Source organism: Rhinopithecus bieti, unplaced genomic scaffold (assembly GCF_001698545.2).
Source record: "Rhinopithecus bieti isolate Rb0 unplaced genomic scaffold, ASM169854v2 scaffold_21703, whole genome shotgun sequence".
In the NCBI taxonomy this organism is placed as follows: Eukaryota; Metazoa; Chordata; class Mammalia; order Primates; family Cercopithecidae; genus Rhinopithecus; species Rhinopithecus bieti.
This window is the reverse complement of record NW_016812332.1, coordinates 4307812-4328874: the sequence shown is the minus strand read 5'-3', so window position 1 is coordinate 4328874 and position 21063 is coordinate 4307812. Positions and strand designations below refer to the sequence as shown.

The 21063-nt window shown below is 39.3% G+C and overlaps 1 long non-coding RNA gene across 3 annotated transcripts in view; it reads right to left on the bottom strand.

Annotated features, from left to right (window-relative positions):
* Positions 1-6185: 6185 nt before the first annotated feature.
* LOC108544652 (uncharacterized) overlaps positions 6186-21063 on the bottom strand; it is an 80715-nt gene continuing 65837 nt past the window's right edge. Inside the window, exons 3-5 of one of the 3 annotated variants that reach the window (XR_001889912.1) lie at positions 9026-9123; positions 7877-8185; positions 6186-6355 (exon numbers count right to left, since the gene is read on the bottom strand). This is a non-coding gene — a long non-coding RNA (uncharacterized LOC108544652). Of the gene's footprint in view, positions 6356-6976; positions 7089-7876; positions 8186-9025; positions 9124-21063 lie in introns of those variants that run through there. The other 2 variants (XR_001889913.1, XR_001889914.1) reach the window with 2 other exon arrangements.

Sequence of the window (21063 nt, the reverse complement as noted above, 5' to 3'; positions counted from 1 at the left end):
TGCAAAGATAGCCTCTTTCTTAGGGGCTAGAAGCTTTGATGGTAGGAGTCTGAAGTTGTTTGGGGTCACCCCTGGGATTTTCAGGTAAATCAACCAAATATATTCCTTTGAAAAATGAATCCAGTTTGAGTTGGTTTTCAGTCCCTTAAAACCATGCATCCTACTGATGTATATGTTATGGGTCAAGCACCATCTGGGGTGCTAGACAAATAGAAATAAAATAGACATATTCTTGCCCACAAAGAACTCAAAGTGTGGCAGATAAAGAAATCATAAATCATCAAAAAACAAGAAACAGAAGGTGCCTTGGAGACCAGGGTTTAAAGAACTATTTGAATTATTGTTTTTTCCAGATGAAGAGGATGGGGTGTTCTCACATGCGAAGGAGTTTTTCCAATTGGTACCATCCATCAAAACTGTATAAATAAATAAATCCCAAACTAGACAGGAGAATGGGTAAACTGTAATATAATTAGAAAATAGACTAGAATTCAGCAGAGTATTTACAACCATGTGGATAACACTGAATGAAAAAATAGATTAAGGAATACATATAATATGATATCATTTAAGTAAAGTTTAAAAACAAGCAAACTCTAAAATAAATAAATTATAGTTAAATATATATGTATCAAATTTATGGTTAAGCGCCATTCAGGACAGTGGTTACCTCAGTGAAGGGCAGGTAGCAGCCAGGGGTTTGCAATGAACAAGTGACCTAGAAGAAGTCTCAACGGTATTTATAATGTCCCATTACCTAAGGATAATGGTGGCCCATTGGGTGTTCAGTTTATAGTTATGTTTTATAACTTATACATACATTATATATATTTTTATGTGAGAAATACTTCTTTTTTTTTTCTTTTTTTTTTTTTTTAATTTAAAATAAATTTTTTTTTTTTTTTTTTGGGAAATTTTTTTTTTTTTTTTTTTTTTTTTTTTTTTTTTTTTTTTTTTGACACAGTCTTGCTCTGTTGCCCAAGCTGGAGTGCATGATCTCAGCTCACTGCAACCTTCACTTCCCGGGTTCAAGCAATTCTCTTGCCCCAGCCTCTCAAGTAGCTAGTATTACAGACATGTGCCATGATGCCCAGCTAATTTTTGTATTTTTAGTAGAGATGGGGTTTTACCATGTTGGCCAGGCTGGTCTCAAACTCCTGACCTCAGGTGATCCACCCGCCTCAGCCTCCAAAAGTGCTGGGATTACAGGCGTGCGCCACTGTACTCGGCCAGAAATACTTCTTTAAATATGCTTTTCAAAACTATCTCCCAAATACGCTGATTCCTTCATATTTACTTTCTATATTTGCAATTTAAAAACCTATCACTAGTCATGTTGATCCAGATGCTGCTAGGGTTTTAACAAATCTTAGTATGATTCATTATATGAATCCCTTTTCTAGATTTATGCAAATACAGTAGAAGATGGCTTTAAGTTCAAATGAATATATTTTCTTCACGGTCCCATATTTCCACAGTGTGATTTTCAAGGTGACTCAATTTTCAATACTGAAATTTTGAATACTCAGAAAACGACATTTACACCATTAAATCAAACATACATACAAACATCCCCCAAACTCTTGTCTATTAGTTCCAAAATCCCCCCAATAAAAAAAAATAGAGGAATGATTTGATGACAGCCACAGCTGCATTTGTTTTGAACTCCTGGGTTTGTTTCATTTGAGTTTAATTATTTCTAATGAAACCTCTCCCTCTGTTTGGCCCTAACTAAGGTGTAGGATCACTTGAGCTGGCAGGTCTCAACTTGTAAGCACAAGTGGCCTCTTTAGCCCACAGGCATGCTGCCTTACACCTGGTACAGGCAGACAGAGAGAGATTAGGACCTGTGGGTGTAACTTAGTTGTGTCTGTCAACATCAGTCAATGCCAAGCTGTGGGAACAATTGTCAATAATGCAGGATCAGCTCCTGCTCATGAATTAGTTTTTCATCCCATTCAATCACTTTACTAAGTACCTATCCCATACAAGGCACTCAGCCAGGTGTTTGGAATGATTACATAGATGAGACCCAGTTCCTGCTTAGAGGAATTATTCCCAAGGTATATATTAGAGCAGTGGTTCTCAAACTCTAGTTCACATCAGAATCACCTGGAGAATTTGTTCGCAACACAGTTTACTGGGTTCCACCATCAGGATTTCTGATTCAATAGGTCTGGAGTGTGAATCAAGAATTTCCCTAACATGTTCCCAAGTGAGGCTGATGCTGTAAGTTCATGGAACACGTTGTTAGAATCATTGCATTCGAGTGTTTCAGAGGCCCAGGAATCTCTCAGGTTGTTGGTGTACCTAACAAATAGTCATTGAAAATTTGATTTAAAGAATTTTTCTTCCACATGTATAGCAATTTTTAAAATATTATTGGCACTATTAATTATAAAAACAATCGTAATTGATGATACTTACTGAGTATTACTTGGCAGCACTAACTGCTTTATACACATTGCTTCAATGAATCCTCACAGAAACTCAGTTCATTAGTTCCTTCTCACACTGCTATAAGGAACTAACTGAGACTGGGTAATTCCTAAAGAAAAGAGGTTTAATTGACTCACAGTTCCACAAGCTGTACAGGAAGCATGGCTGGGAAACTTATGATCAAGGTGGAAAGCGAAGGGGAAGCAAGCACATCTTACCATGGTGGAGCAGGAGAGAGAGAGAAAGGGGAGGTGCTACATAACTTTCAAACAACCAGATCTCGTGAGAACTCACGCACTCTCACGAGAACAGCAGAGGGGAAATCCACTACCGTGATTCAATCACCTCCAACCACGCCCCTCCTCCAACAAATGGGGATTACAAGCGGACATGAGATTTGGGTAGGGACACAGAGTCAAACCATATCACTAAGTTAGGCTGGTGTTACAGATGAGGAAACCAAGGATTAGAGATGTTAAGAAACATCCCCTCCACCAAGATTTCTCATTCTAAGCACTTGACTTTGTGGGCTGGATAATTCTTTGTTATGGGGCAGGGGGTTGTCTTGTACACTGCCCTAGGCACATAGTTTAGGAAGTGCCTAGCCATTTAACATCCTCAGCTACCATGAGGTTGTATGTATTTTTACTTCAGAAGCACAGAATTTTAAAGCTGGAAAGAATATTAGAAATTAGCTGAATGAATCCACCCACTTTCATATAGAATGCATGGTCCATAGAGGTATTACAGTGCTCTGCCAGGAGCCAGCAGGAATTCACACCAATACACTGACTTCTTCTGCAGTGCACAAACTTTTCCTTATTTTGCTGCCCCATTTATTCTCAAGAAATATTCCCAGCCCATGTGCACTCATGACAAGTGTGCTTTACTCTCTGCCAGCAAACACTCAAAAAGCAAATGGCCTGGCTCCTTCTCATTGCATGCCACAGAATGGATGAGAAAACGTATTGGGACCCCTGGGGAAGTTTTGTAAAAAGGCAGGTCCAAACAAAACAAACTGATGGGAGACGAAGACACTCATATAAACCTGCCGGGGTCTGCATTTCAAAAAGACAGCTCTGTCAGCAAAAATATAGAGTTTGCTCAATATGAAGAAATCTTGTAATAATATACAATTACCAAACATGTAAATGTTAGCAAGTTGAATCACTCAACCAAGTAGTTTTCCTTGTCCAGAGTACAAATTGCAATAATTGGATGAAGACATCTGCACTATTTTAACCTGTCATGTTAAATATCTGTATTTTGTAACTCATCTTGATAGCTAATTTTCATGGAAGTATGTGTTGATTGAGCAAAAAAGACATCTTTAAGATGGTTATCATAAGATAATCACACCCTAGGGCATTGTGAGGCAAGAGGTACTGCTCTGGATCTGTGATTCTCTGAGGATATGATTATCACATGATAGCTGCCTCACCTCCTGAAGTGCTACCTTTCTGGGCTGCCTCCTTCTGACTCAGGTGGCTGATATCAAGTCCCCCTGCTTCTCACAACATTGCACTATTCCAGGGAGGTTGTTTGGTTTCTCCAAAATAATACCTTAGGGCAAGACACAGTCAGAAAATCATTGTCCTTCAGAACAAGAAGATCACAGGGAAAGGTAAACTCGTTTATTTGGAAAATACACACACACACAAACACACACAGACAAACAGTCATTCTCATCCTACTTCTGTGACCATCCTTTCCAAACTTCAAATGAACACTCTTATGCTGTATGCCTTCATTCCTCCTTAATGCCCAACAAGTCTTTGCCACCCACACCCTCTACATATAAAGTTTATTGTCTTTTTTTAACAAAAACTACTTGTTTGATTATTATCTAGCTATTAATCCTTCATACTCCTAGCTGAGTATCATGGGCTTTATTTTCCCCCAAAGACTCTTCCTTAATGCAGTACATTTTTCCTGTTCTAAGAACACGATGCGAGACAATTTTATGCATTAAATCACATTTATCAATTTGCAATGTTGAAAATGACCCCTATTCGGTTGTGACAATTAACTCCCACAACCAGCCTATTTGTACATAAAAGACTACAAGATTATTCAGTTGTATATCCATTCGGAGGAATAGCAACAGATCTCTTCCACTGACAGCAACTCTAGCCTTAGGAGTTCCAAAATTCACATATAAGCCATAGCAATATTTCTTAAAGGTAGTGCTGCAGAAGTCAATATGGAATGAAAACTACATTTTCTTAATTTGTTATTTAAGCCTTTCATTTTACAGAATGAAGAGTTGCTATTATTGTAATGTTTACTTTTGAATACATAAACTGTGAAATAATGGCAAAACATTTGAAAAATAGCCAGAAGATAAGACGAAAAACTCCCTATTGACTGTATCTCAGATTCACACACACACACACAAAGAATGTGAAGTGCTTTAAGGCTGTTCTTGAAACTCCAGTTAGAACAAGGAAGGAGACTGTCAATCCTCAGTAATGTATAAAGATTTGAAGTTCTGGATGCATTTTCCTGCTTTGAGTGCATGAAGTCGTCTTTGTTTCAGGTTTCCTTGGCAACCGTTCTCGAAGTGTATACGGGAAGAACAGGTCCTAAATGGAGTCTGGTCTGAAGAGGGCCTTAAAAAAAAAAGTCTAAGTTCCCTATTTTTATTCCCACAGAAGTGCGTGTGCGTAATGAAGAATGCACAAGAAAGGAGAACACATCATTTTCCACAATCACGGCTACCAATGTGACAGTGAGATAACAATGATTTTTGAAAGCCTGTGTTGTGTTTCTGCATATGAGACATCTAAAGCGGCATGGACTTCCTAGAAAGTTCTTTTTACAGACCATTTTCATCTCAGAGCTGCCTCAATCGCCAAAGATAAATGGGAGCTATTTGCGTTTGGTGATGCTCTAACTCCAAGTGATTTCTCTTCATAGGAAATTTTCATGATGTCACCCTCAAAGATAAAAGCTTATTGGAATTGTTAACAATTGACTTTCTCATTTACAAAGGCAATACCTTGCTTAGTCATTTTCTGTGTCTGTGGCCTCCACTTCCTAACCTCTCATTCAGACCTTGCTTTACGCATCTCCCAGATTAATGTCCCTGTTATTATAGCTTGACCTAGCACCAGACCCAATACCTCTACTCAGAGCTTATCCTATGCCACTTCAGTTGATGTCTTTATTAAAACGTTCTTCTGACCTGGTTTTGTGACTGCTGTTTTCTCTTCTTCCATTTCCTTATTTTGCTCACAGAGTCAGGTCTAGAGAAAGGCAATTGGGGCACTTTTCTTGGCACAAAATTTGAGGTGCAAAAAAACTCGGTAATCAAAATAAGTAATATCTTAATGCAATATTAAGAAAGTGAAACTAAATGCAAAAAATCAATAATGAACAAAATGTTAAAATTATAAATAAAAAGGGATTCATGCTGATTTGATCAAGTCAATATTCATTAAAATGCTTTTACTACCCCCTTTCAGGACTCCACCATGCCATGCCCAAATTTAAAAAATTTTAAATTTTGTGTTGTCATGGTACTTCTATTTCAAGAACCTTTATTTAGCACTTTTATTACATGTCACCAATCATTATTCACACACACACACACACACACACACACACACATATATATATATTCATCTTTTCTCTTTCAATTATTGTTAGTGGTTTTCTTGAATCCTCTCCCCAGATGTGGTATGTAGATAATACATTTTCTTACTTCTTATATATTCTCAAATATTTTTATTTGCCCAAACAAGTGAGGGGTACATTGATTGGATGTAGGATTCTTGGGTTGCCTTCTTTTACTGTCAGGATTCTTCAGATATTATTCTGCTGTCTTCTGCCCTCCAGTGTTGTAGACGAGAGGTCTGATTGTCAGTTTGATTCTCATTCTTTTCGAAAATAGTTTGTTCCTTCTCTCTGTGAACTTATACAATTTTCCTTCTATCATTTGAGCTCAGGAAGATTACCGGGCTAGGCCTAGGTTGTTTTTTCTTCACAATCACTCCTGGAACTCAGTGAGCCCTTTCAATCTCTACCTTAAATTTTCTTTCAACACAGAGAAATGGTTTTCTATTGTTTGTTTAGTTATTGCCTCTTCTCCATTGATTCCTATTTCTCCTTATGAAATTTCCATTGTTTGTATCTTGGGTACCCTATATCTGTCCTCCAAAATCATTTATCTTTTACTTCTTATTTTCTTTATCTTCTATTTCTATTCTGATGTGGTGTCCCCACCACCCCCACCCCACTTAATTTTCCAGGCCACTGAATCAGAATTCAATGGTGACTATCTTCAATTTGTGTATTGATTTTTTTCATTCAAAAATTGTGAGATTTTTAGGTTCAAGAATTTGAGAGATTTTGTAGTATGTTTGAACCTTGAATGTCTTGTTAATTTTTGCCCAAGTTGTTCTCTGTCTCCACCAGCAGTTCTATTTTTATTTAGGAGCTACATATTCTGGATATTGTTCTTCTATCATTGCTAGATCCCCTAGTTTTCTTCGCCAACTTCTGACTCACTCTCAGACCTGAGATTCACCCTTTGGGATGCCCTCAATAGAAGTATTCTGCTTCCACAGATCATCTCTAGCAGGAGGTTTGTCAGTTTGCTATCTGGGCATAAGAAAAAAGACCCTCATCCCTGCTGTGACTCTCCCCTGCAATCAAGATGTGATAGTTAATTTTATGTGTCAGTTTGACTCATTAAGGAACGCCCAGATAGCTGGTAAAACATTATTTCTGGGTGTATCTGTGAGGCTGTTTCTAGAAAAGATTTGCCTTTAGGTGGGGCACGGTGGCTCACACCTGTAATCCTAGCCCTTTGGGAGGCCAAGGCAGGTGGATCACTTTAGGTCAGGAGTTTGAGACCAGGCTGGCCAACATGGTGAAACCCTGCCTCTACTAAAAATACAAAAATTAGCCAAGCATGGTGGCAGATGCCTGTAATCCCAGCTACTCGGGAGGCTAAAGCAGAAGAATTGATTGAATCCAGAAGGTGGAGGTTGCAGTGAGCCAAGATCATGCCACAGCACTCCAGTCTGGGGGACAAGAGTGAAACTCCATCTCAAAAAAAAAAAAAAGCAAAGAAAAAAAAGATTCACCTTTGAAACAGTGGACTAAGTAGGATGATCTGCCCTCACCAATGCCAGTGAGCATCATCCATCCCATTGAGGACCTGACCTGGGTAGAAGACAATTGCTCAGCATTCCCCATCCCAACCCCGGTTCTAGGCCTTTGGCCTTAGACCGAATTACACCAGTAGTTTTCATGGTTTTCCAGCTGCAGATGGCCTAACTCAGGACTTTTCAGCCTCCAAAAATCGTGTGAGCCAATTCCCATAAGAAATCTTTTTGTATATCTACCTATCCTATTGATTCTGCTTTTCTGGAGAACCCTAACAAAGCGAGGGTTCTGCCAGCCTCCAGGGTAGAATGCTGGCACTCACCTGCTCAGCCTCCACTCGACTCCTGAAGCCAGAAAGGCCACTTCCTTGGAGAGATGCTCTTCCTTGGAAAGAAGGTTAGGGTGCTTCTGAGATGTCCATGGGCTAAGGCCTCTCCTGGATGTGTGCTGTGCTGGTTGCTCACAGCTGAGTGTTCTGCTGCAGTCCACAGGCCCTCCTTCCACCCAGAGAGCAAGAGGCTTTGTGCTTGCTCTTCCCATCCAACCCTGGAAGAGTTCAGGGCCTTGCTCACACCTTCTATATCCTGCCCGTAGCCAAAAAACTCCTCAGCATCCCAGAGGTGGCTGGTACCTAGAGTTGGACAAGGAGCATAGTACCTGCTGATTTAAGCTCTGTCTCTCCAGAATTGGACATGTTGATTTTTTTCAACCCTTGAAACTTTCCTTTCCTGTTTTCTTTATTTCAGTTAATGTCATTGGAATCTCCTATTGCTCTGGTGCAAAACGTTAGTTATTTCTAACTGCTCTCTCTCTTTCTTATCATCCTCTTTTAATTGGCTTACAAGTATTTGTTTTTAAATTGTATCTCTACATTGTCTCTTAAATTCATTTCCTCATATAGATTTCCATCTGCCACATCATTTTTCAAGCCTTCATTAACCTCCAGACTAAATTTTTGCATTAGCTGCATAACTGATTTCTCTCCCTCTAATTTAGTCTATATTCTGCTAACAGATACTAAAGCAAAATTGTGACTGAGTCATCCCATTATCTACTGAAATCAAATCATCCAAGGCTTTCTCCTGTAAATCTTCACAAATTAATCGCACACACACGTGCACGTGCATACATGAGCATGAACACACACACACACCTTTCCTCCTAGGACACTTTAAAAATTATGGCCTAGCACTTTCCTGAATTCTGATTAGGTTTATCTTCTTTCTTTGTAGTCTCTCCCACTCCATCTCCTCTCCAACTCCTATTTTATCCCCTAAGGCCTAACTTGGAAAGATACATCTTTTTCCACAAAGAATTTCCCCTGTCCTTTCTCTGATTTAATACATACCAGTCTCATTCTCCTGCAGCATTTTCTTCAAACCTGTACTATAATTTGCATTTCACTCACTATAACTTGTAAACTCCCTTAAGACAACGATTATGTGCGGCTTACCTTTGCCTCCTTCCCTACCTGGGGCATAGCAGGCACTTCTTTAGCAGTGAATGGAGTAAAACTGTTCAGATCAACATTTATTTGTCCTCTCCAATGTGCCAAGCAGTGACCTAGTACTTGAGATAAAAGATTAAATTAACACAGATGCCATCCTCAGGTGTTCAATATGCCAAGTTCTATATTTCATCTAAATAACCTGATATGCATCAATGTATGTATACATGTGCATCTAAATGCAGACATCCTCTGGAAATGCTGCCTGGTGGTTTTGCCTGCTTCCTCATCTACTTTTGAGAGTAGATGTTATACTGGGTCTAGAGATCACTTCAGGACAGAGGTAGCTGATGCAGGGAAAATTAAGATTCAAGAAAATGTTGAGACTGTATATCAGGTAAACAACACAATTCAAGTCAGAGAGATTTTGGAAGGATAGTTAGCATTGGAAACTTCACATTTCTGCATTGACCAGCAGTTGGTGGTTGTCTTGTCTGTCTTAGGCCTCGCAAATCCCAACAGAGTATGGTCCAATACAAGCCTTCCTGTGCCTGGTTGCCCTGCCCACATTTCCAGGCAATGGTCAATGTTTCTTTTATAGAGATATTGAGAAATTGAGGATGTCTTGGGTTCAATGCCAGTCTCCCCATCAGTTCCCATCTGTTACCCTGATTCACAATCTTTCGCTCTATATCTATGGCTGGTATCCAGGTGCATAGGATGCACCTCTCTGTGGATTATCCTTGTATTTCCTCTGAGTTGGCAGGCTGCTGAGGGTCTATAACAGTTACTGATTCTGGCCTGACAAAACCATGCATATAATGAGACAGGCCACGACCATTTAGTTTCTGAGAGCTCAGATGAAATTTAAGACTTTGAAGAAGTTGGAGTCAAGATAAAATACCCTCTTACTGATACTGTTGACAAACTATAAGACTGAATAGTACTTACTTCTGACTCAACATAGGAGTGTTATATTAGGGCTTGTCCAAAAAGAAAGAATGTGGAGGTAATAAATTGCTGCCCCAGAAGAGTTAATGATGTGCTGAGTTCTACATTACATGGTATGAGTTAAAGTCATTTCCTGCTGAACCATTTGATTTGGGGCAAAATATTTAACTTCTCTGGTCTCATTTTCCCATTTGATAAGGCAAAGGACTAGAACTACTGACTTTTTATTTATATAGAGCAAGAGGCTATGATTCAATAATATTTTCCAGAATTAGAAGTAGTTAAATATAAGTCTTCTGAGGACAATAGAAGGGGAAGACAAAGTCAAAACTTGAGAGATTTGGGAGGCACTATCTACAAAGTGGCTTGTTAATCATTGAGTTGCAGGAGACAGAATTCTGGATTCCTTTCTTTACTATGTGCTGCCTGGTGCACCAGGCTGTTTTTTTGATCATACATTGATTATTCCCCTAAATTTACTCAAGCAGTTATGATAGAAAATGATTCCAAAAGTACCATGACTGCATTTGTCAAGGAAGAAATGGGTTAATGTCAGGAAGCCACTGACTCTTTTGAATTCCAGTATCTAAATGGCTATTGTTCCTCTCAGCACAGAATTTTCTAGAAGACAAAACACATACTAAAGCTCTAACAAGAAAATATCCATTAAAGATACAAAGAGACTGGGGCTCCACTAATGTAATATAAAAATTCAATGTGCAAGTAAGATGCCAGATTTGGATTGATTGCTGTGTACAACAGTGACATGAGTATAAAGACTCCCTAAGGTTAAATTGGGCTCCTGCATTGAAATTCTAATTAGAAATATGAGTGCCCTGACTCTGTGAAAGTACATGTGTGTTTAATTATTCTCCTTTTCACCTTATCTCTTCCATTACTTTATACACTTTTCCCTCCTCCTTTCTCACTGTTTTCAAGAAACCCATGCTCCTTGCTTAATCTAAGTGCGGGCCTTCCTTTAAGCTGGCATTAATTGACAAGCAGTGTTTAATTATTATTTTTCATGTCTGAAGAGGGCTAATATTAACTCTCCATGAGCCCAAAGGTGACCTCAGCCCCCTTGTTTCTGGTGGCACCACTCTGCCTTCATCACTGGCATTTCTTTAGTCAGACAGACATGCCACATGTTCTTCTTCATTGTAATGGTTTATAGCTATATTTGTGCTAATCAAGGCTGCTGGGTGCCTCACTTATCTTCTAGCATTGTGTTTGAAAATTTGGTACCTTGGACAACTGAAGATTAAGTCATGTCTACAGGATCCAAAAGGTATATATATACGTGTGTGTGTGTGTGTGTGTGTGTGTGTGTATGTGTATGTATATATATATATATATATAATTATTATTTTTTTTAAGTAGCTTTGAGGACTATTGACCTGGAGTCTTCTTAAGGCCAGGAATGTACCTTGTCAGATTGGCATCTTCAGCTGACACCCAGCACCTGATATTGCTCCATGTTTGATTGACTAATAGGTATATCTAAATGACCCGAAAACCACGTGTTTATACCTTGGTGCTCTGGATTAAGACTGGGAACTTACATATTGCCATAATCGTGATGATCTGGTTTTTCCCTAAATTCATCAGCCACACCAGAAATCTAGCTAGTCCACCAGCATAATCAAGTTTCCAAATCAAAGCTGGAGAAGTTCTGTCGACATTAAGTCTGAGATAATCTGCTTTTCAAAAAGGGTTTTTATTCAGTCTTCTTTATCACTCTATGTGGACCTTGAACCTCGAGTGTACATTTATTCAGGGGATTTTGTAACTCAGAAACTAAAAGGCAAAGAAGCTCATGGCCTGAAATCTGAGCCTTCTTCTAAACACTTCTTGAGTTACAATGGGACCTGAAATGCCAAAGAGAAATGAAAGTTACCCCAGTAAGTCAGAGGTCAAATCCACTAAGGACAGCTAAGTGTCAAGGATTAAGACATAAGGGACCAGTAGGTCCTCTAGGTCCAAGATCAACAGGTCCAAGATCCTGCTAAGCCCAGGAAATTCAGGTCAAAACCATGTTAGCTTCAAAAGTTGGTGTTGTCAGGCACAGCCATATGTCCCCAGAGTCTCAAGGTTCTAGGTGGCCCTTAGAAGTAACATGGCAAGTGGAAAGAGCAAAGGTCTAGAGTCCACAAACCCTGCCCTGCAGTCCTGATTCCATTACACAACTTTAAGCAGAACATATCTTTAAAGTTATTATATTAAAGAGCTTTTTTATGGGATTATTGTGGGGGATTAAATGAGATGATACATATGAAAGCACCTTGAAGATTTTAAGTTGCTTTATAAATTTTAATTATTATTCACTTGGGACATGCATTTCCTTACAAGTAGTGGAAAATAAGAGTTCAACTGGTACTGTGGTTCAGCCAAATATAGATTTAACAGGAGTTTTCCCCCACTAGCTAGTTCTGCCATCTATGAAACATACAAAAAGAAACAACAAACTTTGGAAAACAAGCCATTCATAAATCAGGAACTGCCCGCATATGCATTGTAATTGAAAGCCTTCAAACTATTAATGCCCATAAGGGGCAAGAACTTGGAACGGATCCTATGTTGAACATTCTTCTTTCAATCTAGATCTATTAACTTGCACTATTAGTCATCAAGTAAATAAATCACAGACTCAAATTTATCTCTGCCAGGCTCCACAAATAACCGCTTGTATGCTAATAGTATCAAAGAAAATAGTAATTGTAGTTCAAAAAAAAATCCATTCGTGGTTCTCAAAATGTGGCCCTGGACCAGCAGCATCAACATCACCTGGAAACTTGTTAGTTTCCACGTTCTTGAGCCCCATTCAGATCTGCTGAATGAGAAACTCCAGAAACGGGGCCCAGCAACCTATATTTTAATAAGCCCCTCTGGTGATTCTGATGCTCTGTAGAAGTCTGAGAACCACTACACTAGATTGAGAACAAAAATAGCAACATAGCATGATGCTCTTATTTGCAAATTATTAGGGATCTGAAATCATTTTAACATGGCTTAGTATGGCTGAAATTTCAATACAATATCTGCAATTAAAAATCACAACTAGTGAACGCATGACGAAGACAGCATAGCTCTTTAACTTGTATCTGTAGGCTTGTTGTTTAATAAAGTTCATTTTTTCATCCTTAGTCTGAATAAATAAATGCCTTGGTCAATAATTTCCTACAACACTCAAGCAAATCAAACACTCTCATAAAATTTGAGCATATTTTTATTTACTAAAGACTCTAATCAAGATGGAAGCTCTTACAAGTAGTCTTGGTAGTAGAAATGTAAATTAAACTCAGTTCATTAGTTTGTAACAAAATTCTTTCTCCTTTGACTTTTATTTATTTATTTATTTTTTGAAACACTGTCTCACTCTATCATCCAGGCTAGAGTGCAGTGGCACTGTCTCAGCTCACAGCAACCTCCATCTCCCGGATTCAAATGATTCTTCTGCCTCAGCCTCCAGAGTAGCTGGGATTACAGGCACATGCCACCACACCTGGCTAATTTTTGTATTTTTAGTAGAGATGGGGTTTCACCACGTTGGTCAGGCTGGTCTCGAACTCCTGACCTAGGTGATCTGCCTGCCTCGGCCTCCTAAAGTGTTAGGATTACAGGCATGAGCCACCGTGCCCGGCTCTTGTTTGACTTTTAATGGTATTTAAGCCTGGCTATTATGTTAATACCATTCCTTATAAAACTTATAATGTACTTTAATAATATAGATTATAAAAATCACGATTTAATAGGGTAGGGTGAGAACAACATAGACTTTCAGGAAAAATAGAGGTTGGCTTTTTTTATATACAATTATAGAAAAGAAATTTTATTTACCATCAGCTACACATGTATCAATAAGAACGTAAACATCTCCTAAGAACCAGTCAACCATTTTTTTCTTTCATAAATACCATGGCTTTTAGATATTATGTAAAAATGAAATTTTATTGCATGCATTACCCCAGTGTTTACTTCGCATCATGTTTAGGTGTGAGGGTTAGTGCCCCTGGGTGGGAGGACTCAGAACACTTGGCTCTAGAATGCTGCCAGTCTCCACTACACTTCTGGGTCGCTGGAAATGATGGCCAGATAGTTTGGAGGAAGCACTGTATAAATCTTTTCAGAGTAAGTTGGATTTTCCCAAAAGTTCCTCATCTACAATTATCAATATTAAATGCAATCTTCCTACCACAAACCATAGTTTGTGAAGTTAAAAATAAATGCAGACCAGAGCACTCTCTCCTTTATTCTCACTCACCCTCCTTGTTCTTGGAACATCTAGAACCAATATCAGGGCTTCCTTCCATTTTCCAATCCCCTCAGCACCCAGTAGCATCCACCTGAGGAGAGAAAGCCCAGCCGCACCCTCCAGCCTGACTATAATTTTGTCTCCAGGCAACTGCAGTAGGATGTCTACTCTTCTCTATTCCCCCCTATTTTAAGTGTTGCTCCACACAGCTTGACATGACACTTCTTGCCTAAGAGAAAGTTCTGTTTTTCCCCAAATGAAAACTGAAATCGACAGAATAACATTTGCAGCCTTAGGGAGCCTACTGATGAGAAAACTGCTGATCTAGGATTTAACATGTAAATCTTGGAGGTGTGGGATTGAGAAAAAGGGAGTGAGCTGCTAAATTTATGAGAATACCACAGATCATGAATCACGTAGGTATAAAAGTTAACATATCTAAATATTTTTAAATAATCCTTTATAATAGTATTTTATAATTACAGCGGGACCCTCTGGTGTGTGAATTATTATGGTGTATTCATGTTTAGTTGCATTGACTGCACTCGGCTTTTAGCCATGTGCCTAGCAACACACTGGGCATGAATTAATGTGCAATAATTCATGGCCTGTTGTGCCTTATTAAATATAGCATTGATTCAATTTTAGAACTGCAACATAATGACTCAAATATTTTTCAGAATGCTAAGTGCCCCATACGATTTTCATTTGAGAGCCTGTTTTCACATTTGCAACCCTCAGTTGCATAGTAATATTTTTCTACTGCAGAGCAAAGAAAAATGCAATTGCCCACCAAAAATTAAAATCAAATGCCAAGAGGAATTACCTCCTGAATCACTCTATTTTTTCCCAATAAATCTGAGTCTCCAAAAAAAAGTCTACTTTAAATGGAGGGAGAGAAGGTTTGGGGGTTTCTATTTAGGCCATTTGAAAATTATTTTTTAAAAACTTTCAATGTCTTTGTTCTCCATTATGCTGGGAATCAGAGCAAAATAATTACAGATCATGTTTAGAGGGGAAAATGCCTGGTGGCAAGTCAGGAGAGCGGTGGTTTAATTCTGATTCTGCTAATCTATTCTACAATTGCCAGTGGTCACATAATCACTCCGTGCCTCGGTTTCTCCATCTATAAAATAGGTTTAATAGTATCTCATTTTCTTTTTAAGGAGTTGTGAGAATCAAACTACATAAATCTGTGAAGATGCTATGTAAGTGTAAATTCGTATAGGCAGTGTGCCTAGCCCCATGGTAAGTACACTTTCAGCTAAAGTGCTTTCATATCCACTATCTCATTGAAAATTCCCAACAATATTGTGGGTAGACAGGGACTATTTTCCCATTTCACAGCTGGCTTTGGCCACAGGATGCTCTTCCTCTCAGTGGAAGACACACATGAAGCAGTGAATGATCTACACAGAATAAACCATGATTTGCAGTGTCACAGTTAGAGTGCCCTCATAACCACTGGAGGAAGAAGCAGAGGCAAAATGACACAAAGTAAAAATCCAAATTCCAGTTGACTGACTTTCAGCCAGACTGAAGACTATCTTTTTTTGAAAAGGTTGAGCAATTGCCTTGTAAATTCTGCTTGAGCCAGTGAGAAGCCTGGCTTATAAACCAAATCACTGTTTTATAAATGATAGTATTCAGTCAGTCCAAATCTCAGACTGCAATACTTTTCCAATGGATATCCCTCCAAGTCTTCATGTTCACTATGTACTTTTTAAATGACTTTTGATTTACTTTAGACCTATTAGAAGATCTAGATTTTATTAATTGAAAGGGGTTATGAGACTTTTCTTTCGTTATTAGTTAGCTACCATGCCCTACCTCTTCCAGAATTCTAATGTTCTGCAAGAATAAGTTGTAAAAAACCTGCGAAAAAGCAGTGTCTCTCATCTAGCTCATGCTTTTGACCCTGCCATTTCGAGCATAAAATCACCTCTGGCACCAATACTGCAATTAAAAATCTTGGCCTGGGACAATTTAATTATATTTTTTGTAATATCAGAAAAAATAGTTTGGGATCACAACTCTGACCAGCCTTCCTGGGATAGAATATGTTATAAACTAGGGATCAGTGTATCTCAGTGTATTCACTCCAAATATACAGAGGTGGGAGCATACTAACAGAGTTCCTCTAGAGTAAGTCAGACCCAGGATGTAACTGCACCTTCATCATTACTATTAAATGGCCTTGGAAAAGGGACCTCATCTCTCTAAGTATGTTCTTCAATTGTGAACAGGACTGATAAAAGTTTCTACCTCATATAGCATGAGGAATCAATGAAACACTCCATTATAAGCCACTGAGGACAGAGCCTAACATATAGTAAGCATTCAAACATGCTAACTAATATTAAGTTAGAGAAACAACTGGGGTCCAGATTTTACATGAGATACTAGTCCAGTGCTATTTATTATGGGCCAAAAATATCACCTTTGCTCTCATGTTATAGGTCCATCATTACAGGATATTATCAAATATATGAATACTCTTAGCATACTCCTATTACTACACATAATCCTCAATGCACTCAGTATGTTCCTATGTTACAGTTCACATTCCGCCTTATACCAGACAGGGACTGCATATGCTGCGCAACGACTAGGACAGTGCTATGCATCTATCAAGCTGGAGTCCAGTAAGGGTCAGTTGAATCATATGGAAGACAGCTGGTCTGGGTGAGGTATTTGCTGTTAAGAGTTTTGTTTGGGATTCCCATAGAGTAAGGCATCCATCAGCCAGTGCTTGCTCAGCATATTGAAGTAGATGCTTTTAGATGATGCAGTTATTGCTTTCTGAATATCCCCAGAGGCTTAAGTAAAGCCATGTATGAACATAAACATGGGGAATGTTAGATGGACTGGCCCATTTCAACCCTAAGTAAACAGTGACTGTCATTTGAGGTCAGGCTTTTTAGAATTCCAAAAGATTCTTCTGCACACTGGAAGACAAAGGGTTAGATGCTCCACGATTCTGAAACACCAATGACTTTTTCACTCTTCAACACAAAATGAAAGCCCATTTAGACTTTCTTTTGCAATTATCACCTATTTGAATTCTGGTAACACTTATTTAGTTAGCAATATAGCTCATTTTCCTGTTTTAAAAAAGTAAATAGCAGAGTGTTTTTTTTCCTTTTATGCATTCATGAGGAAGCCACAATTTTGATATTTAACATGACAATAGAGCCTTGTTTAGCTGCAGCTAGTCTTCTGAGGCCTCATATTCTCATCTCCACAATCTGACTGAGAAGAGAATAAGAGAAGGTAGGCAGACCTCTTGGCATCAGAAATGAAGAAGCAGGCCTTGCTTCGAAGATCTCAAGTAGGTGGACCATATCCACCCCGGTCAGTCATAGTGAGAGAATGACTCAATAAATGGCAATAGAATAATGGGGTAGACAACTGTAGGAGGGATGATGACAATTCCTCTTGTTTCTCCTTTATATGGAACTTGCTGCTATTCTTTCTACCTTCTTTTTTATCAACCTTATCAAGCTACTGGTTTGATAACTACATCAAAATATAACTGCACAGATATTTTTTGTGGCCCATGCTTAATAGGTTTTCAGGAAAAAGAGCAAGATGGACCAAGCTGTCAGTACTATACCTGTCTCAGAGAAACCTTTACACATGTAACACAGAAGTTCAGCTGTCACCACTCTGCCTCCTTGGAGAAGTCTGTAGGTGTTCAAAGCCCTGGAGCATATATTAGGCAGAGCAGCTGGTCGAATTGCTAAAACACCTTGACAGGTGTGGATAGACTTTGCTGCTTCCCCCATAATATGTTTATACACAAACACAAACACATACACACAAATGTATACACACACACATATATACATGTACACGCAAGCATGTACATATTTTCACATATACACACAAACATACACACACATACACAAAACATGTACACATATATACACATATACACACAAACATGCATGCACACACACACTGCACTCACCCAGTCACAGATATTTATTCATTGAAAAAATTTTCTGGTCTTCTCTGCTGTCAAATCTCACAGGTTTTTGTTCCACCTCCACCGCAGCTGTCACCATTCTCTGGACCTTCAACTGGACTTCCTAGTCAATACCGTTTCATGCTGCTTCTTTTGGAGGTTGTCCCGTGGAGTTACCAGAGGCAACGGGACATGATTATGCAAGTGGGCTCTGGAGCCAGGCAGCTAGATCTGAATCCTGCTTCAATCACTTACAACCTATTTATTTTAGAATGAGTTTTTAATCTTTCAACTTGACACTTTCCCCACTTAGGATAACAGTAATAGTACCTATGTTATATGTTATTATAAATATTAAATAAATACATGCTGTGTATCTAAAAAGTGCTTGGCACATAGTAAGTCCTCAATAAATGTTAGCTCCTAACAATGTTCTATCCTCCACCATCCCCATATTCTACAAGATATGACTCTGTTCTTGATTTTTTACTAATCTTGTTTTAAAACTCTAAATATCAGATTTCTTTCCTTTGTATGATTTATTTCTAAGAAGACCCTCCCTTTTTTCCAATGTTCAAGGTCCTTAAGTTGCTTAGGCTTCTTATAATGGAACTGGAGACAGAGAGGGAAACATACAAAACTGCCCTGAATGCTAGATTTTCTGAGATAAATCAGAATTACAATTTTGAGAATTCAGTAGTGTCTGGTACATAATACACTCTCCATATCTAACATGTCTAAAATGTGAAACAAACACATTTTCTTGCTTTTCTCATTCAACATGAGGTGACCAATCCCAGAAGGGGAAAAATATTCTCTTCCTTCTATCTCTAGCCTGTTTCTCCACTCTGACTCTCAAAGAATATTCTAAGCAGTCAAATATGAGCGCCTTCTGTCTCCAATTAGGCACAGGAAGGTAATATCATGCCTTAAAACCCTTACATGCTTCACAGACCATAGAGATTCATTCATTCATTCAGTTGCAGACAGAGACGGTCTCCTCCTACTTCTTAGGATACTTTCTTCCCCAAGCTCCTAACCACCAAACTCTCCAACTATTTTTCCTACCTCCAGACACTCTTTTTCAACCTCTTTTTTTGGATCTTTGTCTGCTATTCAACCCTAAAGGATGGTGTGCCCAAGAGCTCAGTCCTTGGCACTCTTCTCTTCATATCCCTGTATTCTTCCAATATGATCACCTCTTATAGCAGGGCTCCCAAGTCGGTCTACACCTCCAGGATAGGCCTCTCCCTTGAGTTCTGGACATGTATATTCAATCACCCTCTCACTCTCTTCATTTAGATATCTAACACACATTTCAAGTCAACACATCCAAAACAGAAATCTTGATTTCCTACTCCAACCTGCTCCTCCCCCACGGTTTTCACCTCTGTAATTGGCAACACTGTTCTCTGAGTTGCTTGGACCCAAAACTTCGGTCTCATTGCCTATTTCTGTCTCACACATACTCCATATCCACATCAATCAGAAAGTTCTGTTAGCTCCATCTTTAATATATGTCCCAAATCCTAACTCTCCTCCCTGCCTCTTCTACCAACCAAGTCCAAGCCATCATCATAATGATAGGGACAAGAGGGAGAGAAATTCTAGGCAGGAAAGGGTGCATACCTGGTGAAGCCCCACCCTCAAGCCAAAAAACCTGAGACCACAGTCTAAATTGAGCACTTACATTCCTGTTTTCCTGCTCGAATGTTGCCTTTTCCAAAACCATCCATGGCCCACTCTGCCCCCTATCCTATGCCTATAAAGACCCTAGGCTCAGCTGGCAGAGAGGAGAAGCAGCTGGATGTTGGACACTATGGCTGGACATTGGAGAGAAGTGGCCTGACTTCAGAGGGACAGCTTGATGGTGTAACTTCAGAAAAGAATTTGGCCAGAGATAGCCAGACTTCAGGGGAAGATTACCTTCCTGCCCTGTCCCCTTTTCAGCTCCCCTTCCCACTGAGAGCCATTTCCATCAGCCCACATTTACTATCCTTCAATTCATTCATGTGATCTCATTTTTCCTGGATTCAGGACAAGAGCTCAGGAGCTAGAAGTGTGGATGCAAAAGGCAATCACACTGACCCTCTGCCCTTGCTGGTGAATGGCAGCCACTTCACATGAAAAGGCAGAGGATCCACTGAGCTGTTAACACTTAAGCCATCCGTGGATGGCAGAGCTAACAGAGCACTGTAACGCTCCCTCTAGGGTTTCAGGGGTCCTGAGCACCACGCCCCCAGATGCTGCTGTGGGACCCACACAAATTTGCTCCTGCCAGTGCCCAAAAGTGCTCACCCTGGCTCCTGCACCTGCTTACCTGTGTACTCCCTCCCATGAGGGGTGGAATGCAGTGGGTCTGAGTGAGTGGAGTTCTCCCCTGCCAGCACCAAAGCAACCAGCTGGTTCCAGCATTCATGCACTCCAATTCCCACCTTGTTCACTCTCACACTCTCTTCCGCAAGGAGTTGAAAGCTGCAGACTGGGTAAACGAGGCACCCCTGTTGTGAGTCCCGCAAAGGGTTCAGGGAAATATCCTGCTTTAATATCACACTAAACTGTAGCAATGCCTTCCTAACTGGCCTCTGCTTCCACTTATCCCTCCTCTTCCACCCTGATAGTCAATGTAATGCAGCCAGCAAAGTGATACTTTTAAAACAAAATTAGATCAGGTCACATCCCTATTAAAACACCTCACCTTTATCTCATACTCCTGCCCACTCTCCAACCACACTGGTCCTCTTGCCAAGCTCACGCCCACCTGAGGTCATTGTTGTCTGCATTCAAACCTTTTCAGGTATATATCCTTTCTCCTCAGTGAGTTTCTTTTTTTTTTTTTTTTTTTTTTTTTTTTTTTTTTTTTTTTTTTTTTTTTTTTTTTTTTTTATT